General features: G+C 34.7%; 1 protein-coding gene across 1 annotated transcript in view; it reads right to left on the reverse strand.

The window, feature by feature from the left end:
* The window catches only part of LOC141389846 (uncharacterized), a 113,164-nt gene extending 92,146 nt beyond the window's left edge, over positions 1-21,018 (reverse strand). The window contains exon 1 of the mRNA XM_073962018.1: positions 17,682-21,018. The gene's annotated coding sequence lies outside the window, so the exon portion shown is untranslated. The remainder of the gene's footprint in view (positions 1-17,681) is intronic.
* Between the last annotated feature and the right edge of the window lie 850 nt (positions 21,019-21,868).

Consider the following 21,868-nt stretch of genomic DNA (forward strand, 5'->3'; position numbering starts at 1 on the left):
GTGTGGAGTGTGGATAAAAAAATCGAAAATCAAAAAAGTGCGGTAAAAGAATATCAAATAAATTTAACCAAGTGAAGGTCCTTGAAAGGAAATAATATACAAATAAATCAATCAAATAAGAAGTGATTTAAATTAAAGAACGGAAGGAAATAAAAGAAAAAATTGGCTTAAAATTAAGACGAAAAAGAAAAATTAAAAGAAAATTATGAAACTTAATAAAAAATAATTAAAAATGGAAATTAACAAATTTTAAAGAAAAAAGGGAAAAAATGGCAAAGGAAAAATGATAAAAAATTATTAATTGAAAATAAAAAAGAGTTCAAGAATTTAAAAAAAATATGTTTTAAGAAAAGCATTAAAATGATTAACCAGTTAATTTTTGGAGATCACCTAGAAAAGGAAAGTTTTATCAAAAAAAAAAAAAGAAATATCCAAAAAAAGAGAAGAAAGAAAAATAAATTTTGCAGTTTAAATGATTATAATGAAGCGACAAAATTAAAAAAGAAACTGGGATAAGACAAAAAAGAGAAGTATAATTGCAATAGAAAGAAGTATCAAAATTAAGTTATTAAGAAAAATAAGTTTTATTCTTGTAAATAAATTGCTTGTGAAAAGGAATAAAAATAAAGTTCTTTTTGAAAAAAAAAATATCCTAGTGAAAAAATATAACGAACTTACAAAATTACTTGTGAGAAAAATAATAAAACTCATTTGAAAAGTGAAAACTTTCTTGTGAAGAAAGTAATAATAATAAAATTCCTTTGAAAAAAGGAAGAAAAAATATAGTAGTAACATTGATTGTGAAAGAAAACATAACTCCTTGATGATCCTCATGTAAGTTATTTGTTATTCCATTACTTGCATATTTATGGAAGAATTTAGGCCGGATTGATGTACAAGACGATAAAAATGAATGTGGTCACCGATGCACTCTCCCGTCCAAGAACGGAAGTGAACGCACTCACTGACCCATCGTCGCTCAATAATAATTGTAATAATTATTATAATACTAAGATATTGATATTTTAAAATAAAATATTTTTACTCACAACAGTAACATGTAGTGGTTCAATTCGCAATTTATTTCTGATCAGCCCTTGGGCTTAGAATTGCAATCTATGAAAAGAAATAAAGTAATTTAATACAGCATGTGGAATCACCGATAAATGTGTTCGAAAATAAAGCAATCCTTCAACATGGGGGTGAGTTTTGAGTATAGTGAAGAGCCGCATAAGGTCTAAAAGAGATTTTTCGTGACTTACTAATATGCTGAAGAAAATTTTAAATCCTAACGTCATAAATTGAATTCAGTTCCAGAGTTCTCTATTCCCACTTTACAAGATGTTTATATCAATAATTTGTACAGATTTTCGAGAATGTTACGTTAGCCGATAGAGTATTTAACTTTATAAAACGGGAACATAAAACTTGCCCATCGTAATGCTCGCGAGAATCATTAAGAAATATTATTTTTTAGCTACATATGCAAATTCGAGAATATATTAACCATTATGAGACGTTTAAAATAAATATGTACCAGAAACATCCCTCAAAATCACATATGCAGCCAACTCCAATTCCAAGTTATCCTTGTGAAATACTTCATATTGAACTATTTGATATAGATAAATTTAAATATCTAATTTCTATAGACAAATTTGCTTAACTTGCAATGTTATTGCCAATAAAAGTCAGACATCCAGATATTTAAAAATGAACTATTGCTGTTCATTATTTTACTGCTCCATGCGGTTCGGTTAGAAATAACGAGAGTGGAGTTTTAACCCTATAGATGAATTAAGAACAAACAAGTATAACCACTTATTCGTATTTTTTACTGGACCTTGTAACCATTTATATGGATTGTGTATTAATGCAATCCACAAATTTATTCTCCTTGAGAACACGAATATTTTAAATGTTTCGTTTCTCCAAATAAAGTTGCATATGTCAAATCGAATTTTTCCACTTAATAGACCTTCGCCATCTTGAAACGGAGTTTGAAACCTAGAACGATTTATCATATTCATAGCTATTGTCGACCGTTTGAACATAGCATTTCTACCTCTGGATGCATATGTTGCATTATGGGTAAGGCGAGTCAATCAAAAAAGGCCGCTAATGATATAAGTGAAGAAATTTTAAGGAGTTATTAATATCATATTTTCGCATCCGATGAATTGATTATCTCGGATTTTTAATCGTTTCATACCTACATTAAAGAATTAGAATGTTTATACAAATTTAAAGGGATGGAATTCACGAATAGAGGAAACAATCACAAACTAGATAAATCAAATTATGTGAAAAAGTACTTCAAAAATATTTTAAAATTCTCATGACAAATTATTAAAGTGAAACATATTGACAGATAGAGAGGTTGCATTCCACGTTAATCGAAATATATCGGTGTCTTTGTAAAGATCTCCCTAGATTGACACCTAAGGAGCGTGTAGCTATAACCGTGGATAGATACCATAATACCATACATTCTGTTACAAAACGAAAACCCGCTGATGTTTTCCTTAATAGAACTGCTAGAATAAATTACCAGGAGATGGCAAACTTTAGAGAACACACATTCGAAGATATTAAGGCTCTTTTACTACACGAACAAGAAATAAGAAACGCCCGAAATAACAAAACTCGCTCGCCCCCTCGCGATTTCACTAATGGAGATGAATTATTCATTTCCAACAAACAAATAAAAAGCAAAGAAAAACCCTTATATAAAAAAGAAACTGTTTCTCAAGATAGAAACGTCACTATTATTACACAAAGTGGAAAGAAATTCCACAAATCAGACATTAAAAATGTTTAAACCACAAAAGCGATTACTGGTCAAGAGGTAAGATGGCTCATGCATAGAAATCTAGCCCTGGCGGTCTGGGTGCAAATTGTCCAATATTTGTATTCGATCCATCGCATTGGTTCAATTCCAGTTAACTCGGTGGTCCGAGAGGTGGTATTCGAAGTGGTTCAACTCCACCGGGATTCTATGGCTTTAATTGACGGTGAAGGTACTCATGCCATGAGTAGGCTATAGCAATGGCTAAAGGCTATGGCTAAAAGGGATCAACATGGGCCTTCCTATGTCATCTGAGTTCACGCCTGCATTCCAAAAGTAATCGCCAAATATAAAATATTACAACTAAAAGGAACCCATTGGGTCAAAAATACAAAATATTAAAAATAAAAGGAACCCATTGGGTCAACAAATATAAAATATTAAAAATAAAAGGAACCCATTGGGTCAACAAATATAAAATATTAAAAATAAAAGGAACCCATTGGGTCAAAAATACAAAATATTACAAATAAAAGGAACCCATTGGGTCACAATACAAAATATTAAATATAAAAGGAACCCATTGGGTCAAAAATACAAAATAATACAAATAAAAGGAACCCATTGGGTCACAAATATAAAATATTAAAAATAAAAGGAACCCATTGGGTCAAAAATACAAAATATTACGAACAAAAGGAACCCATTGGGTCACAGATAAAAAAACTAAAAGGAACCCAAAGGGTCATAAAAAAAAAGAAAGCCCGTGCTAATCATTACTAATTAAAACAAATATCCCACTTCCCTGTTATTTGTTTCATCTAATGGAAACTACTCCGTCTCCCCGAACTCCTCTCACTCCATTAAACTAACACTCTACTACTAACCCATTAGAATAAGAAGATTTCGATAATTATCATTTACAATCTAAATTTGATAAAAATTAAGAAAGTGTAAAAAATTCGGCATTAACATTTGGCATTGTTATTGAATGTTTAGAATAAATAGTTTTAGCACTGCATAATTACATAACAGTAATAATTACTACATAATTATTCAATCACTTTCGAAATTTTAAATTATTTGTTACAATTTTGGTTCAATATCTATGAAATAAGAATTATTTTACATTTACATTTTTTATCATAAACAACTGCTATGTTTTAATACACTTGATAGACTTAAGCCACTAGACTATAATTGTTTCTTAGGTTGTGCCTCTGTGCATCTGCACAAGCATATGTTGTATTTAATCTGGACTCCCCAATCTTGACGATTCGTGATGACTATGGCTGGATGATCAATGGACACTTCAAATTAATTCACAATATCGACTTACAACGCTACGAGAACATATTGAATCGATTGAAGGATGAAAACAACATGATGAACGAAACCAGCGGTATCAAGGATGCTATTAAGTTTCAGCTGGAAAAAATTCAAATTCAACTCGACGAACTGAAGGGACCCAAAGTCGAGAGACGCAAACGCTCAATTAACTGGATTGGGTCAGCCTGGAAATGGTTAGCTGGCTCGCCTGATGCTTCAGATTGGGATGAGATTCTGCGAAGTCAGTCTACACTAATTTCTAATAACAATCAGCAATATAAGATAAACTCTGAAATTTCCACAAAAACTCAGGAGATCTTGCGAACTCTTAATGGAGCCGTTACTGCAACAAATGATATCCTGGGACACAACATTCAAGCAAAGTTTTCACAAGAGATACAACACAAGGTGATGATTCTAAAAGATGAAGTAGGTGAATTAGTCTTAGCGTGCCAAATGGCCAAGGCTAAAATTGTAAATAGTAACCTCTTGAACAAAGAAGAGATAAATAAATTAATAGGCGAAATAGAAGTCCTTCCATACAGCAATTTCATCGAAGCCATCGAATATAGCGAACCTTCTATTTACTCGAATGGCACCCGCCTGCTCTACATATTGTCGATGCCAAAGGTAGAGGAAACCAAATTCAATCACCTGATTGTACGAGCAGTTTTCAAAAAGGGTCAAAAAGTGGATTTGGGTTATAAAACGATACTTATGAACAAGGACGAAACATATGGTATCAAGGACAAATGCCTTCGTCTAAGCACTGCCATGGTATGTAAAAAGGACACGCTTGATCTGTTGTCAGAGGAAGATTGCCTGCCACGACTTTTGAAGGGTGGCCAAACAGCTTGCCGCTACATAACTAGTTCAGAATCGAAGGTTGAACTACTTAAGGAGGACACATTATTTTTGGACAACTTTAACGGTAGCATTTGGTCCAACAAGACGTCTCGCCACCTCGATGGCTCCTTCATTCTACAAATGGAAAACGAATCCTTGACGATCAACAATAAAATGTATTGGAGTATTACCAGTTCTGGAATGCAAGTTCTCCCACCTGTGTTAGCCACCATCACGAATAAAAGCTTGTCTGTAAACCTTAATCTCATTCACGAAATGGCTTCAACGAATATACGGCTTTTGGGTTACCTAAAGGAGAAAACGACATGGTTCATGACGACAGGATCATTGGGCCTGTTCCTACTAATGGGTCTAATTCTAATAATCTGGAGGAAATTGACATCAAAGAAAAAACTTCCTAAACTTAACCTGTCAATACTACAACAAAATACGCCCTCACATCCTGATCTGCGGGACGCAGATTTTTAGGGGGGGAAGAGTTAACACACTACCGTCGCCCCAAACCACTGTGCCAAGCTATTTCTCTATTACACGTGCCGCATAATCAGCATTTACCATATATTGTGAAACTGCAATACGATATGTTCTCATGGACACTGAACCTGCATTCAGCACTTTCAATATATTGCGAATTTAGAATATGATACCTTCCCACAGACACTCAACCTCAACACGAGTCGCACCGTCAACATATTGCATTTATGGGAAACATATTTGGCAGCATAATTACGGCATCGCTGCCAACAACTGGAGGCTTGAAGCCAAGAACAGCACAAGGCAGAATTCAGTTGGAGTTCGGGAGTGAATCGTGATAGTGTTCCATTTAAACATAATCTACTTAAATTAGTGAAATAGTGTTAAATAATTTTAATTGAAATAAACTAGTGTAAAATCAGAAAATATCTTTTAGTGTCAATTATTACCGTCTGTTGACGGTGTGTTTTTTATTTTTTTAATTTACAAGGACGAGAGTCCTTAACTTACATGTATTTCAAATTGAAAACAACAACAAATACATGTATTTTGTTTTTGTATTTTTGAACGCACACGCAACACGCAGAGCTATAGGTTTCGCCCAAAGAAAATGCAAAAACAAATCTGCAGCCAACTTCAGGTTGTATAGTCCCGGTTCACACTAGAGTGATTTCATTGAAAAAATTTCATGAAATTACGCGTCTCTAGATCGACTTCCACAGTAGAGTAAAATCATAAAATTGCAGTAGTGGGGAATTCGATTTAAGAATACCTAATTTCATGAAATTTCTTAATGAAATTCACGCTAGTGTGGACCGGGACATACGAAGAAAAACGAAACAAAACAGAATTTGCCAGTACAGAAGAGTGTGTACCCCCTCTTATTCCTCTCTACTCCCTCGCCCATAAACTCAATTTTCTTTCCCATCAACTTTCTCTGTATAAACAGGGACATATGAATTTTTCATTTGACGTATCCCAGCAAAAAATTTTGGAAGTTGTGCAATTGGAGTTATGATTTCACAACATCTTTCGATGTAGTCCAACAGAGTTATGAAAAATGCACTCCGTTCGATACATATATAAGCAGTTGCTGTAGAGATCCATACAGAAAAAAACAGTTGGTTGATCCCTACACATTTCTTCAAAAGATAAACAAGAGTGTATACATTTTAAAGAATTTGTTATAAAATAGAGAAATAACAACTAAGTTGCGAACATTTTTGCTGTAATTCACGAGACGGAAATTTTAAATGGAGTGGAGTTGGAGTCCATGTCGAAAGCTGTACTAGTGATGGGAAGGCAACATAAAACAACTTTAGGATGATGAAAGAAAATCAGATGCGCTTGGATTAAATCGGGAACGGAGGAAGTAAGCTCAAATGTGATTGCATTTAATGGAAACTTTTTTCTAATTTGTGTTTTTTCTAATTTGTTTTTTTCTAATTTGTATAATAATGTTCTTTGTGTTCTTGTTTTACACAAATAACAAATGCGTTTTATTTCGGGATATTTTGCAATGGCTTGCATTTTAATTGTATCATTGGACTGATTGAAAATGTAATCCGAAGAGTGCCTTTAAATTCAATCCAAAACACTACATCAAAAGCTGTGATTTGGATCGAAAATGGAGTGCTGTGGAAGCAAAATGGAGTGCATCCTAGCTGCGCGCTCTCTTGTAAAATTCATAAGTGAATTCATAGGAAAAGATGTACTCCAACGGCAAATGTACCGTACACTTGTAGTGATTCAACTGCATCCGCGGATGCAAACTTTTTGCTGGGTATGAATTCACTTAGTCCCGGTTCACACTAGGGTAATTTCAATGAAATTTTGACATGAAACTTTGCATTTATTGGGAAAAACGCATAATTTCAAGACACTAGTGTACAAAGTTTCATGTGTTCTGCAATTTCGCTTTGTTGCAATATTCGTATGAAACAAACAGACCGTTTTATTTTACATTTTCTTTTACTTTCATGTCAAAATTTCAGTGAAATTACTCTTAGTGTGGACTTATAAATTTTACAAGTCGATGGTCAGACTAGCACGATTTCAACATGGCGACGTCAAGTTTATAGGCGAGGGGTATGAAGTAGTGAAACCCATGTATATGGTTTTCTGTGTTTGTTGTGTTGCCTCTTCTTGTTGTTCGTTGCAAGATTTTTTCTTCCATTTTCTTTCATTTTTATTTTCTCAAGCAAACGTTAAGAACAAAGCAAGCATAAAAAGATTTAATAAAAACATTAAATTAATGAAATAGTGAAAATTTAACTATGTATTAATATTAATTTAATTATAAATGTTAATTATTTTGTGCTGTTTTTAGTTTATTTATGTTTGTTTTGTTTTTATTGGTATGAGAAACACAACAAACGCGAATGGTAAAATAAAGAGGACACGAAAAAATCTGAAATTTCACGTTAACGTGTGTGGACACTAACGAAACTTGAAAAGAAATTTTAACGAAATTGGTTTCAAGAAATCTTGCTAGTCTGACCATCGACCAAGGGAGCGCGCAGCTAGGATCCTCTCCATTTTGCACACAGCTGGAATGCACTCCATTTTCGATCCAAATCACAGCTTTTGATGTAGTGTTTTGGATTGAATTTAAAGACACTCTTCGGATTGCATTTTTAGTCAGTCTAAAGATGCAATAAAATGCAAGCCATTGCGAAATATTCCAGAATAAATAAATAAAATGCATTTAATATTTATGTAAAATAATAATACAAAGTACTTTATTATATAAACACAAATTAAAAAGTTTCCATTAAATTCAATCACATCTGAGTTTACTTTCTCCGCAACTGATTTGGCTTCGTCATTCTAAAGGTTTTTTTTATGTTGCCTTCCCATGACTAGTTCAGCTTTCGACTCCAACTCAACTCTATTAAAAATTTCCGTCTCGTAAATTACCACAAAAATGTTCGCAACTTTAGTTTGTATTTTTTATTTTATAACAGATTCTTCGAAATATATTCACACTTGTTTCTCTTTTGAAGAAATTATGTCGGTAGCGACGGGTAGGGATCAACCAACTGTTTTTGTTTTGTAGGGATCTCTAAAACAACTGCTTATAAAATGTATCGGACGGTGTGCATTTTTCATAACTCTGTTGGACTACATCGAAAGATGTTGTGAAATCATAACTCCAATTGCACAACTTCCAATTTTTTTTGCTGGGACCGAACATAAATTGGGTTATCATGAACGACAATTCCCCGTTAATTTTTTCACTTTCTCCCTTAAGTTGCAACGGCGGAAAGACAAAACTCACGGGGAAATTTCATTCATGATAACCCCCAAAGATTACAGCCAAATTCTATTTTTCAGATTGAACACGTGTTTATATCAAGTTGAATGTCGAAACGAAATGTCAAAAATGAACCCAGGTGAAGAATTCAAAAGTTCAACAATTGTCTTATTGAAAACAGTACAATTTCACTTGTGCGCTTTGAAGCGAGGCGAAAAAAATAAGCAACAAAAATCCATTGTGTTCTCGCCTTTAGAGTTCACAAACAAGTGGATTTTAATTGAAATTTACAGTATACTAGTATTTGTATTTACGTATTTTATATTTACGACAGACCCCTCGTTTAAAAACTTGAAGTCGTTGAAACAGCGCCGGTCTGACCATTGACTCATCACATGACATTTATTTAATGAAATCACTCTAGTGTGGAATTCGACTAAGCAGAATGTAGGGTGCGTGTGCGTTCAAAAATACAAAAACAAAATTCATGTATTTGTTGTTGTTTTCAATTTGAAATACATGTATTTTGTTTTTGTATTTTTGAACGCACACGCAACACGCAGAGCTATAGGTTTTGCCCTTTCTTTTTATTTTCTCTGTCGAGAAACAAGCAACAGCGGAGGAAAAACTATTTTTTTTAAGCAAAAACAATTCAATAAGTGGAAACATCAAAATTAAAATGCAATTCAAGGGTTCCTTTCATAATTAATTCCCAGCAAAAAGTTTGCATCCGCGGATGCAGTTGAATCACTACAAGTGTACAGTACATTCGCCGTTGGAGTACATCTTTTCCTATGAATTCACTTATGAATTTTACAAGATATTGCGAAATATCTCAGAATAAATAAAATGCATTTATTATTTGTGTAAAACAAGAATACAAAGAAATTTATTAAACACAAATTAAAAAAGTTTCCATTAAATTCAATCACATTTGAGTTTACTTTCTCCGTTCTCCAATTAATCCAAGCGTATCTGATTTTGCTTCATCATACTAAAGTTTTTTATGTTGACTTCCCATCACTAGTTCAGCTTTCGACATGGACTCCAACTGCACTTCACTCCATTAACAATTTCCGTCTCGTGAATTACAGCAAAAATGTTCGCAACTTCAGTTTTTATTTTTTTATTTTATAACAAACTCTCCGAAATGTATACACTCTTAGCTTCGTTCCCGTACTTTTTAATGGTAAAACTCGTAAAAGAGAGAACTGCAAAAAATTTGTTCTTACACACAAGTTTTCTGAAATAGTTCGGGAACGGAAAAATGGAAAATACGTCAAAAAAACTGGAACAAATGTCAAAGTCGGCGTATCAGCCAATCAGACGCCGGCAACCATGTTACTATTTTTTTACTCGCCCAAATTTGTCGTGTAAAAAGTTTTTAAAGAGAGCGTCATTCAGCGCCATTTTTGTTTAAAGAGAAGTGAACATTTTACAACTTTTTTGTGTACGGGAACGCTTTTTCGAGTAAAATGTGTAAAAGTCGTAAAAATTGTAAAAACTTTTTAGTTCTGGAACACAGCTTTTGCCTTGGCTTTGTTTTTGAAATGCGCAATGAGAAAATGAGTGTGAAGAAGAATAAGAAAAATTATAAAATTGACACAAACATGATTTCCGTGTCTAAACAACAAGGAAATTTTAAAAGAAATTGAGAAGAAAAATGTTCTTTCCAATTTGAATGTCTAAACACGGTCTATGAAATCCATTGGAGTTCATATCGAACCCGCGACCTTATGTGTGCAAGGCGGATGTGCATACCATTGCACCACGGTGGCAACCACTAAATGTATACAGAGTGAATTTTTCATAACTTCGTTGGACTGCATCGAAATATGTAGTGAAATCCTGAAGCTGAAAACACATCCAGCGTTTGATTAAAGTGTTGTGTCATTTCTGGTAGGTAAATAAAAAGCATGGTTTAATAAGAAAGATTAGCTAAAGCTTTCCCAGCAAAAAGTTTGCATCCGCGGATGCAGTTGAATCACTACAAGTGTACGGTACATTTGCCGTTGGAGTACATCTTTTCCTATGAATTCACTTATGAATTTTAAAAGAGAGCGCGCAGCTGGGAAACACTTCATTTTGCTACCAAAGTACACAGCTGGGATGCACTCCGTTTTCGATCCAAATCAAACTTTTATGTAGTATTTTGGATTGAATTTAAAGGCACTCTTCGGATTGTGTTTTTATTTTTAATCAATCCAAAGATGCAGTAAAAATTCAAGCTATTGCGAAATATCCCAGAATGAATAAAATGCATTTACACAAAAATGCATTTGTGTAAAACAAGAATACAAAAAAATTTATTAAATACAAATTAAAAAATGTTCCATTAAATTCAATCACATTTGATTGACTGCTTATAAAATGTATGAAAGACCCCCTGCAGACAGTGAAATTAATTTCATGAAATTATGAGCTCTTAGGTCGAGTTCCATATTAAAGTCACTTTATTATATTGCATATAGTGGGTAATTCGATCTAAAAACCCCTGCAAAATGTGAAAATTTTCACTGCCAGTTTCACAGTCTGGCATTAGTCTTACGGAGTGCATTTTTCATAACTCTGTTGGACTACATCGAAAGATGTTGTGAAATCATAACTCCAATTGCACAACTTCCAAAATTTTTTGCTGGGTTCTGTCAATTTAAATTTTTTCTTTTGACTGTTCCTAAAACGTCAAAACAATATAGGAATGTCTTTTTACTTGCTAAATGTTGCGGAAACATTTTTTTCAGCAACTTTTCCTTTATACAACTGTCAAAATCTGCAACATTAGTAATAATTATTACTAATTATTACGTAAACAGACACAGCTAATCTGTGTATGTGTGTGTGCTGTTTGTATAATATGCCAAACAATTTTAAAAACAATCAAATTCAATGATTTTTAAATTTGTTTTTAGAACATTTGTATGATTTTGTTGGTTTAGTTTGGCTTTTAGGTCAGGAATAAAAACAAGAGTTTTTGTTTTTATTTTGTTTGCTTTATTATCCAATATTTCGAACGTCCTCGACGTTCATCATCAGGGATTTTTCTTTTAAAGAATAAACAAATAATATATGTTATAACAATATATAAGCAAAGAATGATTATTTATTACAATTTCACTTAATTAGCTATCGGTTACAACATCTGCACTTCACAACTAATGTCCAACTGAACTGAAATTTTTGTGTTTTCCAATAATGTTTCTGTATATTTGGGCACAGTGTTCTGTGTCCATCTTATAATTCATACGTTGTTCCATTGGTACATTAATTATGTGCAACATTTCTAACATGTACCTACGTCTACTGTTGCTTTCTTGTGCTAAAACATCCACATCCTTGAAGTTTGGAGTGTGTCCAGTTTGACCACAGTGTGCCGCAAGAGCTGTTTTTTGTTCTAGTGGTTTGTTTTTCACTTTTTGGTCCGATTTGTGACCACTCAATCTTGAATTTTTGGCATGAGTTTGACGAGTCACCATTACATTTTATTTTGTAGATAACATTCGATTTGTCTTCGTTGTGTGTTTTAGATTTTGTCCGACTGAAGAAGCTGTTATTGGTATTGTTGCTCTTCATTGCTAATTTGTAGCGTTCTTTGTCGTATAAATTTGAACCTGAGAATCTTTCAGAAAAGCCTGGTATATATGTGAACCTTTTAAACATCTTCTCTTCTTTGTGTTCATTGTTGCTCAGGGGTATTAATGTTGCCTGTCTGATCAATTCATTGATCGTTTTGTATGGAAAATCGTTCATATTTAAGATATGTCGTATCTTCTTTATGTTTTTTGAATGGAAAACTCGGTCGCTGATGTTTAGGACTCTTCTCTTCTTCTGGGGTGTTTTGAATGGTAATTAATAAGCCTACCAGAAGATGTTGGCTTTTGATACCAATCCAGTAGCAACTTGTTGCCTTTTCTATGAATTATTGAGTCTAAGTATGGTAGTTGACTGTTGGTTTTTACACTCCATTGTGAACCGTATTTGTTTGTGGAACGCATTCAGAGTTGCAAGAGTTTGGTCAATTTGGTCTTTTTTAATTATACAAAATATGTCATCAACATATTTTGTTAACGTCTTTGGTTTGATGGGTAATTTTTCCATCGTTTCGTCAAGAAGTTTCTCCATAACTATGTCCGCGATGATTGGAGAAATAGGCGAGCCCATTGGCATTCCTTTTAGTTGTTCGTAAAACTTGTCATTGTAATGAAAGTATCTTGATTCCTTGATACACAAGCTTAAAATTTCTAAAAACAGATTTTGTGGAATATTTGTGTGTTCGTCGTAAATGTGTTGGTTACTGATTTCGGATTTGAACTCGATTGCGTCTTTAATATTGTATTTTGATCCAATTGTTAATACTTTCAAAATTGTTCCTATATATTTGGATAGAGCATATGTCGGTGAATTGACAAATGAACATATAGGACGCAAAGGGATTCCTTCCTTATGGATTTTAGGAAGTCCGTAAATCTTTGGAGGCATGGAAGTTCTGCTGATCAATTGACCTTTTTCTATTTCATTAATTATTTTTAAATCAAATAATTTTGTGACTAATTTATTGCACTTGTCCTGCAAACCATTAGTAGGATCTTTCCTCAGACGCTTATAGGTGCATAAGTCATTTATAATTTGTTGCATTTTGGTTTCATATTCTGTTTTTAACATGGCTACAGTCTTACCGCCCTTATCTGCATTGAGAATATAAATATGATTGTTTTCTTTAAGAAATTTTCTTGTTTGACCAACTGTTTCCAAAATAAACCGATCTCTTTGGTCTAGTGTTTTATTTCTCAGATGGTTGTTAATAAGAGTAATGTAACTTATTCTCGCATCTTCTTGCAATTCTCTGCTCTCCAATGTTTGGATGCAGTCCTCTCCCTCTGCTATAGCTTTAAATAAGGGAAAGGTAGACGTTGTTGATGGTAGTGAACATTTGGGCCCAAGTGAGAGCAGCCAATCAACGTTGGTAGGTATGTTGGTGGTTGTAGTATTGACGAACCAAGTTTTGTTGTGTTGCATGCCTAGTTTATGATGTTGTTGTTGTTTCAATGTGTTTAGCTTTTTGATATGTGTTGTTTTTTGTTTCAGAGCTTGTGTTTGGAGAATATTATTCTCACACTCAAAGAATGAGATTAGATCGTCTCTTTCTAAGTGATCAGTGAGTACGGTTTTGGAATTATTTAACGTCTCATTTGTAACGTTAAATTGTTTGTGCTTTTCCTGTATCAAGAGTTTAAGAACTTTCATGTGAAAATTGTAAATGAGTTTTTCTACTGTTGTCCTGGTATGTAATGGTATTGAGTTGTTAGTTTTAAATAAGTTTCGTATATTGATTGTAGTATTAGTGATACAATTGGGTATGATACCTGCTTCTTTGCATTTGATGAGAAATGTTGCTGTTGCTTTTAACCTTGCTGCTAGCCTGTTACTTTTGGAATACTGTTTAAGGATATTTCTAGTATTCTCGTTGTATTTTTGCTTAATATTCTTATACAGCTTCATGTTGATTTGTTTATTGAGTTTCTTCGGCGTGCCTTCCGTGTTTAAATTTGTCGAATGTAGTTTTTGTTGACCTTTGGACATGGCAGAATAATAAGGTAATCTCATTTGAAAAAACCGTCCTTGAGCTGCCAAATACAACACTGTATCGAAACAATATGAAAGTTGTTGTTGTTATTGTATTTCATTTACAACAAAAACAACACACTGTTTGTTTACGTTTGTGTTTAAAAATTGTTGGAACAGAAAAAAATATATTTTGGAATATTTTCGTAATTTTGGGAAAAATTGTCAACAAAAATGGTAAGCAGTGTGCGCAAATGAAACGGACACCGCGGTCAATGTGAAAACTTGTTAAAATATCTGTGTATTTATGTAGAAGCAGATCGAAATTGTGTTTTCTGTTTCTCGGAAGTAAACTTTAATATCTTTGTATTGTCATTGCAGATTTTAGACAAAGCCAGTGGTCTCCGTATAAAAGATAAGAAACCAGAAAACGACTCATGGGAAAGTGGAGAAACTAAAGATTTCTCCAACGATGAAGGAACAAAAGAAATAAAAAGGTATGTTATCGCTTCATAGTTCTTATAGTTTGACAAAAGGATGCAGTAAATATGCAAAAATTTCTTTTTTTACAGATTCAAGTCAGACCAATCAGCAAATATTGGTCTGTTCCTTTACTTTTGAAAGTGGTAAAACCGGCAAAAGTAGCAAAAGTTGTAAACTGCTCCCATATGAATTGTATGGTGTCTGAAGTAAAGGAACGCTTTTCGAGTAAAAAGTGGTAAAACTTGAAGATTCTTGCACGTAAAGGAACAGAGCTTATGTGTGTCAACGCCCGGAACATGTAGAAGAAAAATTAGTCGCGGTCCACATTAGAGTGATTTCATTGAAAAAATTGCATGAAATTATGCGTCTCTAGATCGACATCCATAGTAGAGTAAAATCATAAAATTGCTGTAGTGGGGAATTCGATTTAAGAACGCCTAATTTCATGAAATTTTTTAATGAAATTCACGCTAGTGTGAACCGGGACTTAGTGGCGACGGTCAATCCGTAACACAAATCGATCTCAATAATATACAAAAACCTCAGAGATTCAAGTCACTATTAGGAAATGGATTTTTGCTAAGAGCTAATTTCTGTCCCCCAAGGAAATGTTTAGTTACGAACCCTCTTCGGATAGTGAAGCCAATGAACAATTGTGTTCCGATGGAATATAGTAATTAAAATATGGGTTCCCATTAATGCTTAAAACGTATTTTTTATTAATTATTGTACTTTTCTACTATATAGAAAATTAAAATTACAATTATAATAGTACGTTTATATATAACCGGATTTAACAAACCCACTTGGTTTCAAATGTCAATTTCTTTGCGTATACGTCAAATAAATCCTCATTAAGAAGGTTAACCCTGCAAAAGGCTATAATATAAACATGGCCTTAGATATATATGTAACTATTTGGTGTTTTAAGAGTAAGAGGTTTATCCTTGTAATATGGATCGTTGTGATTGGGGTTGACTTCGCTGGGAATGCTCTTCCGTCGACTTCAAGGTTGTGTTATTTATTTGAGATGTGTAGTCTGCAAAATCTACTCTCAAATGCACAACAGCGACGTTATGGAATAGGATGCCTAAGAGATTTACAAAGCAACTGATGTTTCGGAAGTTAGCCATAGTCTTCCGCTTTTTATACCCTCAGTCTTTACGTGCCCATCGAAATATTGGTTTTAGACCCCATGTATGATTGGACGAAATCCGTTACAGAAAATTTGGAGTCTATTCTTAGTATAAGTTCAAAGATGGACAATATTGGTCCTCACCCAAAAGTTAAAAAATGTCACGAAAATGGTTCACGATATATCTCTTGAACGAAAAAAGCATACAATTTGATCCAAACTATGGATAATATTTTGAACAGAAAGAGTTTAACTTCTAGAATTATCCATATCGGGATTCAAGTTCAACTTTTTTGTTGAAGTGCAGTTTAGATAGGGTCTGTTCGGAGATCCTTTGGATATTTATACCGATGCTGTTCCTTGTGGAGCGATATTATGTTTTTCGTGTGTAAGTTCATGCTCTCTGACGTATTGGTCCAAAAGCTACGTTTACCAACTGAAAGTACTGGGCGCGATATCTATCGAAATTAAAATGGGACGTGTTGTTTTTCCCGGGGAAAAAATAATATAATGTTGTAGTCATAATTACAGTGGCTACGAACTATTAAATTTTCGAGACGCCATATTCCATCTTGGAGTCATTTCCTTGTAAGATTTTTTTTACCTTTTGGTCATTATGTCAGTAAGCAAGGACATGCACATATTTGAAAGAAATATTACGATGTGCAATATCAAATAAACTGCATTTAAGGAACAATTTTGTGTGGAGGTACTCTAAAGATTGAAAGGATATAGTCCATACCTGATCTAGGCCCGAAGGAAATGCCATTTTTGTTAGTTGATCCGTTCGCGAGTTATCGTGTGCACCACTTTAGCGAAAATGTTTGAGATTTTGTTGGGGAGGTACCGGAAGATGTGGGCCGATCTTCGAACCTAAACGATGTCAAAATTTTACGATTCCCAAAATTTGAACCAAATAGGTTGATCCGTTCGAGAGTTATCTTGCGCACCAGCTAGATAGACGGACGATCGTGGAAGGGTATACAGATTTAGCTTTTATGTGAATTGCTTTATGTCACGGCAGCTAATGTGAAATTGATCAATGCTTGGAAAAATATTTCGAGGACCAACATTTGGACCACATCGGTTGATCCGTTCGAGAGTTATTCTCCAGCCAGGTAGACGTACAGCGCTAAATTGACTCCCATCTGTCTGAAAATTTTAATTTAAAATTTTTTTTAAATTGGTGTGGAATTTAAAATGTAAATAAACCTGACATATGTGTGTATATTTTAACGTATACATACAAAGTTTGTCAAAACAATTTTGTCAATGAAGGGACGGCAAAGCGAATACAACTCTGTGAGCTCTGAGCGTGAGGTTACCTTGTATCATTGTATCATGACCTTTGGACTGTCTAATTTTGTTGGTTTAGTTTGGCTTTTAGGTCAGAAAGTCCCGGTCCACACTAGCGTGAAATTCATTACAAAATTTCATGAAATGATGCGTTCTTAAATCGAATTTCCCACTACAGCAATTTTATGATTTTACTTTACTATGGAAGTCGATATAGAGACGCATAATTTCATGCAATTTTTCAATGAAATCACTCTAGTGTGGACCGGGACAAACAGATCGAACTTGAACTGCTAAAATAAGCAATTGTAAATGAAATTCTGATACAAAACACTGCAAATGCTGACATTTTACGTGTACAACATTAACTTTATTTGTTTTTTTTTTTTTTTTTTTTTTTTTTGAGATACATCTACCTGTTTCTGTACAGTTTGATATTTCTATACCTCGCAGCGAATTCAAATGACAAATATGAATTGTGACAGCTTACTTACTTACTTATTCCGGACCTCTTTTACCTTGCAGTGTAGAGGTTTTTGCAAAGATTTCTCCATTTTACTCTGTCTTGAGCCGCAGCTTTGGCTGTTGTGGGTTCTATATTACGTTTGGTTAATATATTGTTAACTGTGTCCATCCAGGTTTTCCTTCGTCTTCCTCTACTTCTTGTCCCAAGTGGGTCTTGCTTCTAAAGCACGTTTTGGTAATCTTGTATCTGGCATTCTTGTCACATGGCCAAACCATCTTAGATTGTTTTTCTCGATTTTGTCGTTAAGGGGCTCGATTTCTGGGTTAGATCTGATTGTATCATTTCTAACCCTATCTCTCCTGGTTTTTCCTGCAACGCGGCGTAGGTACTTCATTTCTGATGTTTGGATTCTGTTCTGGTTTTTGGTTGTGAGTGCCCATGATTCACTTCCATACGTAAGTGTTGGAACGTAAGTTGATTTGAAAACTGCTAGTTTTGTTCCTTTTGTTACTTCTCTCTTACTGATGAAGTTTCGGTTGAGGCTATAGTAGAGATTTGCTGTTGCTGATATTCTACGGTTAAGATCTCTGTCGGCTTTCCCGTCTTCGCTTAGTATTGCACCAAGGTAGCAAAAATGTTTAACTTGTTTTAGGGGTTCAGTTCCGATGTGCAGTTGGTGTTCACATTTATTTCGGCTGATGACCATTGTTTCCGTTTTCTTGATATTAATGCGTAGACCCCGTCTTGTCATTTCGTTTACGAAAATGTTTATATTTTGTTGTAGGTTTTCTTGATTGTTGGCTAATATAGTCACATCGTCTGCATAAGCTAGCATTGATATTTTAACAGGTTGCATTTTCCAATTTCCCATATTCAATGTTCGAAATGACTCCTTACACGTCTTTATAATGTCGTCCATTAGAATTATAAATAAATATGGGCTCAATATGTCTCCTTGTCTTACACCTTGGTTCGTCAGAAATTCTTCCGAGGTAGAGTTTCCCGTTCTCACGTAATTTCGGCATATTTTATAAAAACTTTTTATTCTTCTTATCAAATTACCGTAGACATTTCTTTTGTCCAGCACATCCCATATTTCCTGCCATTTTACCGAGTCGAAGGCTTTTTCTAGATCGATAAAGCAACAATGTGTTTCCTTATTGTACTCTATGGTCTTTTCTGATATTTGTCTCATTGTGAATATCAGGTCTTGTGTACCTCGATTGGGTCTGAAACCGCACTGTTCTTCTTCGAGTTCGTCTTCGATTTCACTCCTAAGTCTGTTTGTTAGGATTCTAGAGTAGATTTTTCCTGCAACTGATAAAAGGGATATTCCTCGATGGTTCTGACAAAGTTGGTTATCGCCCTTTTTGAATATGGGGTTGATTATGGCTACCTGCCAGTCGCTGGGTATCGTGGCCGTCGTCCATGCAACATTTATCACTTTGAGAAGCATTTCTTCGCCTGTCGCACCCATGTATTTCAGCAGTTCTGGGGCTATACCATCGTGGCCTGCTGCTTTCCCCAGTTTCATTTTCTGTAGAGCTTGACTAAGTTCTTGCGTTGTTATATTTGTTACACCTTCATCTTCTTGAGTTATTGGTGTTTGTTCCGTAACGGGTGTGCTATCACCATTTAGTAGCTCGTTGAAATACTCTCTCCACCGTGCCATTATCTTTTGGTCGTCCCTCAGTAGCTCTCCTTCTTTACTTCGGATAAATTTAATGGGGCACTCTTTTGATCTTCTGAGGCTTTTTAAAGTTCTATAAAACAGTTTTTGGTTCTGATTGTAGTTTTCTTCCATATATTTTCCGAATTCCTCCCACGATTCAGATTTCGATTTGCGGACAATTTCCTTGACTCTTATTCGTTGTTCTTTGTAATGGTTGTAGTTTGATGGCGTTCTGTTGTTGAGGTATTGTTTCCATCTTGTTTTCTTTTCTCTAACTTCGCATTTAATAGTGTCGTTCCACCATTTGGTTGCTTTAACGTGTCGTCCTCCGCACTTCGCTTCGCCGCATACTTCTTTTGCTGCTTCTATCATTATGGTTTTAAAATTAGTCCATAAGATATCTACATTTTCATTTAGAGCCGATGTTCTAAGTTCATTTGCCTTTTCTGTTACCTTTCGAGCAAATTCTTCTTGGACCGCCCTGGATTTTAATTTTGAAATTTTAATCTTTGTTCGCAGATTTCTCTGTCTGGTTGCTTTTCGCGGGGTTTTTGTTATTGCTCTGCGCAAAACGACCAGAAAGTGGTCGCTGCCTATTTCCGGACCTCTTTTGACTCTGGCGTCCCGGCATCTAGGTACTTGGTTTTTCCTAATAATTATATAGTCTATAACCGATTTTTCATGTCGTGCGGGTTCCTCCCTCGTGTATCTATGAATGTGTTTATGAGGAAACATTGTGTTTGTAATTATTAGCTGATTGGCAATACAGAATTGCAACAATCGGGTACCGTTGTTGTTTATTTCTTCCTCCCCGTATTTCCCTACAACATTTTCATAATTTTCTGGGCTTCTTCCAACTCTTCCGTTGAAGTCCCCCATTAGGATCACATCTGTAGTAATGTCGTCAATAGTGTTTTGAAGATTGTCAAAAAAATGTATCTTTTTCTTCTGCAGATGCGTCTTCTGTTGGTGCATACGCAACAACTAATGTTGTATGTGAAGTGTCCTCTTTAACTTTTAAAGCCATTATTCTTTCATTTATGAATTTCCATTCGCAGATAGAGTCTTCCATTTCCTTATGGATTACGAAGCCTACGCCAGCTCGGGCTCTTTCCTTCTTCGGAACTCCAGAATATAATAGAATGAAACCGTCTTTTAATATTTCACAGCCGCACCCCTTCTTCTTTGTTTCGGTTATGGCTAGGTATTTAACATTTGTTCCCAATATTTCATCAACCAATTCGTTTTCTTTCCCATTTAAGCTTCTTATGTTCCATGTTCCGTACTCGATAGTCCTATTTCGTCGCCAGTTCGGTGATCTGTTTTTCGGATTGGTTTTTATATTTTCTCTTTGCGTGTTCGGTTTAATCAGTTAGCATTCGGAGAAGTGAGTGATTGGACCACTGCCTCCTATCCTGGTTGAGAGGGCTGCTCTCAATTAAGGTTCCCCAGGATTAACCTTTTGCCTAAGCACGAGCGTACACTTCTTGGAAGTCTGTGGGCGCCACCGTTGACCTATATAGGCTCATCCGCTGCCATCCTTACTGCCTTGTCCGCCGTAACAGCGCAGATACCTAGAGACCCTATTCCCCACCTATTTGGGTTGGCTCTCACAGGTATATTAGGGTTATACCGCCCATGGTCGGTAACGTGGGGTCCGCGGGGTCGTTACACCCGTCATCCCTTTTTAGGAATGCCCCTGCGGGCGAATTGTGACAGCACAAATCGAAATCATCTGATTTTGCTGGGGGGTCCTGTAATTGGGCCATGCAACTTCTATTTTTTTTTTTTTGCTTGGTCGTAAATTCTTAAACCACCTGTTTTATGTACAAGTGTAAAGTGCGTTTAGCAACTTGTACAACAACTGTCTGGTTACTTTCCCAGTAAGAACTTTCTCAGAGAGCAAGTACTTTTTATTCTCTTTTGCTAGAAAATTGTAACAAGTAAACTGGTGTCCCAGCCAGCGTTGCCAGTATTTTTTAGACTCTTTTCCCCAACTTGCCCAAAACTTTTCCCCAAAATTCCCCAGATTTTATTGAATTTCCTCAAAAAAATCCCCAAATTTTTTTTAACAAATAATTAAAAAAATCGAAAGTAGTTTTATTTTACTATTGAAATTCATATCATTAAACTTGAAAGTATTCTATACACTTATATATGAATTAAATTAACGATATTGAAAACTTCACTTTCAAGTGATTCAGAATCATTAGAGGGTCAAAATGTCTACAAAAAATGGACTTGTTAGAAAATTGATTATTTATTCTAGTAACTCGTACTGCATTTTAAGAATTACTTGTTGGAACGGAAAGCATATTTTGTCTCGGCCCACACTAAAGTAATTTCAATGAAATTTTGACATGAAACTTTGCATTTTTTGGGAAAAATGCATAATTTCAAGAAACTAGTGTACACGGTTTCATTTGTTCTGCAATTTTGCTTTGTTGCAATATTCGTATGAAACAAACAGACCGTTTTAATTTACATTTTCTTTTACTTTCATGTCAAAATTTCAGTGAAATTACTCTTAGTGTGGCCCGGGA

This window comes from Musca autumnalis, unplaced genomic scaffold, assembly GCF_047663935.1.
Source record: "Musca autumnalis isolate F117 unplaced genomic scaffold, ASM4766393v1 scaffold_1, whole genome shotgun sequence".
Taxonomy (NCBI): Eukaryota; Metazoa; Arthropoda; class Insecta; order Diptera; family Muscidae; genus Musca; species Musca autumnalis.